Source organism: Dama dama, chromosome 18 (assembly GCF_033118175.1).
Source record: "Dama dama isolate Ldn47 chromosome 18, ASM3311817v1, whole genome shotgun sequence".
Taxonomy (NCBI): Eukaryota; Metazoa; Chordata; class Mammalia; order Artiodactyla; family Cervidae; genus Dama; species Dama dama.
This window is the reverse complement of record NC_083698.1, coordinates 20,724,037-20,730,405: the sequence shown is the minus strand read 5'-3', so window position 1 is coordinate 20,730,405 and position 6,369 is coordinate 20,724,037.

The following is a 6,369-nucleotide window of genomic DNA, read 5'->3' as shown; positions in this document are numbered from 1 at the left end:
CAGGGATACTGGTCTGTCATTTTCTTGTAGTATTCATTATCTTGATTTTGTATCAGTGTATCATTGGCCTTGTAAAATGAGTTTGGGAGTATTCCCTCCTCTTCAATTTTTGGAAGAGTTTGAGAAGGATTGGCATTAATTATTCTTTAAAGTTTGGTGGAATTCACTAGTGAAAAACCCACTTGGAACTGGGCTTTTTGATGTTAGTAGGTTTGTATTGCTGATTAAATCTCTTTATTCGTTGGTTTGCTTTAATTTTCTATTTCTTAATGATTCAGTCTTGGTAGTTTATATGTTTTTTGTCCTTTTCCTGTATCTTATGAAGTTGTTTAATTTGTTGGCATATGATTATTTGTAGTAGTTTCTTATGGCCCTTTGTACTTCTGTGGTATCTGTTATAATGTCTCCTATTTCATTTCTGATTTGTTTGACTCAGTTTCTTTTTTTCTTAAAAGAAAAAAGAAAAAAAAAAGCTAAAGGTTTGTCAATTTTGTTTATTTTTTCAAAAAACTAATTCAGTTTTTCAGTCTTACTGTTTATTTGGTCTCAGTATTATATAGTTCCATTTTAATGTTTATCTCCTTCTTTCTGTCTGTTAGGTTTGCTTTCTATTTTTTCCCTAGTTATTTGAGATGTAAAGTTAGATAATTTATTTGAGACCTTTCTTGTTTCTTTATGTATTTATTGCTGTGAACTTCTCTCTCAGAACTTCTTGTCAATCTCCCATAGATTTTTTGTGTTTGTTTCCATTTTTATTCATTTTGAGATTTTTAAATTTCCTTTTTGATTTCTTCTTTGACTCATGTGTTTCTCAGGAGTGTTGTTTAGTTTCTACATGGTTTTATAAATTTCCAACTTCGTCTTGTTGAAATCTAGTTTCATACTATTTTGTTCATAAATGATATTTGCCATGATTTAAATTTGAAAGCGCCAAGACTTATTTTGTGGCCTATCCTATGAACTTTCCTGGAGAATGTTTTATGTATACCAAATTAGAGATACAAAGGGAACATTTCATGCAAAGATGGGCTCAATAAAGGGCAAAAATGGTAGGGAACTAACAGAAACAGAAGATATTAAGAAGAGGTGGCAAGAATACATAGAAGAACTGTACAAAAAAGATCATGACCCAGATAATTGTGATGGTGTGATCACTCACCTAGAGCCAGACATCCTGGAATGTGAAGTCAAGAGCGCCTTAGGAAGCATCACTATGAACAAAGCTAGTGGAGGTGATGGAATTCCAGTTGAGCTATTTCAAGTCCTAAAAGATGATGCTGTGATAGTGCTGCACTCAATATGGTAGCAAATATGGAAAACTTTGCAGTGGACACAGGACTGGAAAAGGTCAGTTTTCATTCCAGTCCCAAAGAAAGGCAATGCCAAAGAATGCTCAAACTGCCACACAATTACACTCATCTCACATGCTTAAAATTCTCCAAACCAGGCTTCAGCAATACGTGAACCCTGAACTTCTAGATGTTCAACTGGTTTTCGAAAAGGCAGAAGAACCAGAGATCAAATTGCCAACATCCACTGGATCATCAAAAAAGCAAAAGAGTTCCAGAAAAATGTCTATTTCTGCTTTATTGACTATGCCAAAGCCTTTGACTGTGTGGATCACAATAAACTGTGGAAAATTCTGAGAGATGGTAATACCAGACCACCTGTCCTGCCTCTTTGTGAAACCTGTATGCAGGTCAGGAAGCAAGAGTTAGAACTGGACATGTAACAACAGACTGGTTCCAAATAGAAAAAGGAGTACGTCAAGGCGGTATATTGTCACCCTGCTTATTTAACTTATAAGCAGAGTACATCATGAGAAACGCTGGGCTGGAAGAAGCACAAGCTGAAATCAAGATTGTAGGGAGAAATATCAATAACCTCAGATACGCAGATGAGACCACCTTTATGGCAGAAAGTAAAGAACTAAAGAGCCTCTTGATGAAAGTGAAAGAGGAGAGTGAAAAAGTTGGCTTACAGCTCAACATTCAGAAAACTAAGATCATGGCATCTGGTTCCATCACCTCGTGGGCAATAGATGGGGAGACAGTGGAAACAGTGTCAGATTTTATTTTTTTGGGCTCCAAAATCACTGCAGATGGTGACTGCAGCCATGAAATTAAAAGACGCTTACTCTTTGAAGGAAAGTTATGACCAACCTAGACAGCAAATTAAAAAGTAGAGACATTACTTTGCCATCAAAGGTCTGTCTAGTCAAGGCTATGGTTTTTCCAGTGGTCATGTATGGATGTGAGAGTTGGACTATAAAGAAAGCAGAGCACCAAAGAATTGATGCTTTTGAACTGTGGTATTGGAGAAGACTCTTGAGAGTCCCTTGGACTGCAAGGATATCCAACCAGTCCATCCTAAAGGAGATCAGTCCTGGGTGTTCATTGGAAGGACTAATGTTGAAGCTGAAACTCTAGTACTTTGGCCACCTGATGCAAAGAACTGACTCATTGGAAAAGACCCTGATGCTGGGAAAGATTGAGGGCAGGAGGAGAAGTGGATGACAGAGGATGAGATGGTTGGATGGCATCATTGACTCAATTTACATGGGTTTGGGTAAACTCTGGGCGTTGGTGATGGACAGGGAGGCCTGGTGTGCTGCGGTTCATGGGGTCGCAAGAGTCGGACATGACTGAGTGACTGAACTGAACTGAACGGAACTGAAGAAGAATGTGTATTCTGCTGCTCTTGGATAGAATTTTCTGTAAATGTCTGTAAAATATATCTGGCCTAGTGTGCAACTTAAGCCCAAAGTTTTCTTACTAATTTTGGTCTGCATCATCTGTCCATTGTGGAAAGTTATAATGAGGTCCCCTACTATTGTTGTACTGTAATCTATTTCTCCTTTGAGACTGGTTAGTATTTGCTTAAGATATTCAGGAGTCTGATGTATATTTATGATTGTTTTATATTCTTGATGAATTGACCCCTTAATCATTGTATAATAATTTTCTTTATCTCTTTAATATTTGGGACTTAAACTTTATTTTGTCTTTGTACAGTTAGCCCTGCTTTTTTGACTTACACATGCATGGAATATCTTTTCCATCCCTTCACTTTAAGTCTGTGTGTGTCCTTAAAGCTGAAGTGAGCTTCTTGTAGGCAGCATATAATTGGTGTTTTTTGTCTATTTAGGTGTTCTGTGTCTTTTGATTGGTGAATTCAATCCATTTATATTGGGGATAATTATTGATATATAAGAAATTACTTTCTGTTTTGTATTTTCATTGTTCTTTTTTTCCTCTCTTTCTTCCTATCTTTGTAAGTGGGAGATTTTTCATAGTGATATGCTCTAATGTTCCTGTTTTATATTTTGGGTATCCAGTATAAGTTTTTGTTTTGTAGTTACCATAAAGTGAAAGAAAGTGAAAGTATTAGTTGCTCAGTCATGTCTGACTCTCTGCAACCCCATGGACTGTAGCCCACCATGTTCCTCTGTCTATGGAATTCTCCAGGCAAGAATACTGCGGAAGGGAGCCATTCCTTTCTCCAGGGGATCTTCCCAACCCAGGGTTTGAACCTGGGTCTCCTGCATTATGGGCAGATTCTTTACCACCTGAGGCACCAGGGAAGTCTAAAGGCTTACATGAAACATCTTACAGATAAACCAGTCCATTTTATGCTGGTAGCAACTTAAATTTGATTGTATATGAAAATTCTACCCTTTTACTTTACCATTTTAATGTATTTGTTGTCACAGTTTACCTCTTTGTGTTGTGTATTCATTAAGAAATTATTATGGCTTTAGTTATTTTTAATGCTGTTTTCCACCAACCTTTATACAATAATTACTTGGCTAATCCATCTTTATGTTACAGAATTAGAGTTTTCTAAATATGACTGTGTATTTGCTTTTACAGCTTTTGTATTTTTTTTCTTTTTGTATATTTTCATGATGCTGCTTAGCATCCTTTCATTTCTGCTTGAGGAACACCTTTCAGGTTTTCTTGCAAAGCAGCTTTACTGGTGATAAACTCACTCAGTTTTTGTTTGTTTGTAAAGCCTTTCTTTCTTCTATATAAATGAAGAATAACTTTGCAAAGTAGAGTATTCTTGTTGAGCAATTTTTTTTTCAACACTTTAAATATGTCATTCTACTCTTTCCTGGCCCATAGTGTTTCTGCTGAGAAATTTGCTCATAAACTAATGAGGATTCCTTTGTAGGTTACCACATTTTTTCTTTTGCTGCTTTTAGGATTACATATTTGTCTTTGATTTTTAATACATTTGTTCTAAGTGTCTTGGAGAAGGTCTTTCCTTTGAGATAATGTGTCAATTTGTATTGTATCCTCGGATGTCCTAGAGTCTCCTGAGATTTGGTGCATTCTCAGCTATTAATTCTTTCAACTTTCTTCCTTCTCCTCCAACCCTTCTCCTTTTGGAATCCCAGTTAATCTCATATTTGCACATTTGATGATGTCCCCTGGATCATACAGGACAGACTCTTTTTCATTTTTTTTTTATTCGTCTCTGACTGAGTTATTTCAAAGCATCTATGTATTCTCTGAGCATTGATTCTATCTTCTATTTGGTCTAATCTGCCATAGTTGTATTCTACTGCATTTTTCATTTTGTTTACTGAATTCTTCAGATTCAGACTTCTTGTTGGTTCTTTTTAAAGATTTTTATCTCTTTATTAAGTTTCTCATTTTGTTCAGTTGTCCTGATTTCACTGAACTGTGTTTCTGTGTTTACTTGGAGCTCACTGAGTTTCTTCAGAAGAGCTATTTTGAATTCTTTATTAGCTATACTGCACTGTGTGCTTTTAAATTCAGTTATAGAAGATTATTATTATATTTTGGTGGTGATGTGTTTACTTGATACTTTATGTTCCTTGAAGCTTTGCATTGCTGTTTTCACATATGAACCAACACCTGCTCAAATCTTTGTCATTTTATGGTGGGACATAATCTTCTTTGGTTCTACTTAAATCTAGGGCTTTCTCCAAGCTTGTATGGATGCACTTGCTCTATCTTTTTACTTCTTTTTGTATCAGAATTCTTAGTCTTCTATATCTTCTCTGGTTCTTACAAGTCACCAGCCTACTACTGGAAACTTCTTCCTCCCTCCCCAGAAGGTCGTGCTACAGCTAACGGTTGCAGTTTATCTCTTGCCCATAATTCCCAGCCTTTTTTTTTTTCTTTTTGAGGGGACTTCCTGTTTACTGGACCTTGCCCTTGGCAGCTGTGCTCTGAATTAAACATCAGGCGACAGACGCAAAGTGTGGGGAAGTTTGAGCTTGGCCCTTGGAGCACTGGGGATAACTTTGTGGCAGGTGAGGTTCTCCCAGTGGCTCATAGGTGACTCAGTCCACCGGTCTTTTCTGATGGATGCTCCAGGAAAGAATACTGCCATTCCCTTCTCCAGGAGATCTTCCCAATGCAGGGGTCGAACCCAGGTCTCCTACACTGCAGGCAGATTCTTTACCATCTGAGCCACCAGGGAGGCCCTAACATATTATTCAACAAGGTAATATTAAGCACATATTTATATCCCTTTGGTTAAACGTGGAACAGACAGACACACACATGTAAAAACTAAATATATACAAAACAATATGCATGTATCTGCATTTATCTTTATTACATGTGTTAAATAATACATTGTTGTTGTTTTTCAGTCTCTCAGTTGTATTTGACGTTTTGCAACCCCATAGACTGAAGCATGCTAGGCTTCCCTGTCCATCATAATCTCCCGGAGTTTGCTCAAGTTCCTGGCCATTGAATCGGTGATGCTGTCCAACCATCTCATCCTCTACCATTCCTCCTCCTCCTGCCTTCAGTCTTTCCCAGAATCAAGGTCTTTTCCAATGAGTCAGATCTTCATATCAACTGGCCAAAGTATTGGAGCTTCAGTGTCAGTCCTTCCAGTGAATATTCAGGGTTTATTTCCTTTAGGATTGACTGGTTGGATCTCCTTGCAGTCCAAGGGACTCTCAAGAGTCTTCTACACTGAAATTTAAAAGCATCAGTGCCTTGGCACTCAGCTTTCTTTATGGTCCAACTTTCACATCCATTCATGACTACTTGGAAGAATCATAGCTTTGACTAAGATGGACCTTTGTTGGCAAAGTAATGTCTCTGCTTTTTAACACGCTCTAAGTTTGTCATTGCTTTTCTTCCAAGGAGCAAGTGTCATTTAATTTCATGGCTGCAGTCACCATCCGCAGTGACTTTGGAGCCCAAGAAAATAAAGTCTGTCATGGTTTCCATTGTTTCTCCATCTATTTGCCATGACGTGATAGGTCCAGATGCCATGATCTTAGTTTTCTGAAAGTTGAATTAGCCAGCTTTTTCACTTTCCTCTTCACCTTTATCAAGAGGCCCTTTAGTTCCTCTGCAGTTTCTGCCATTAGAG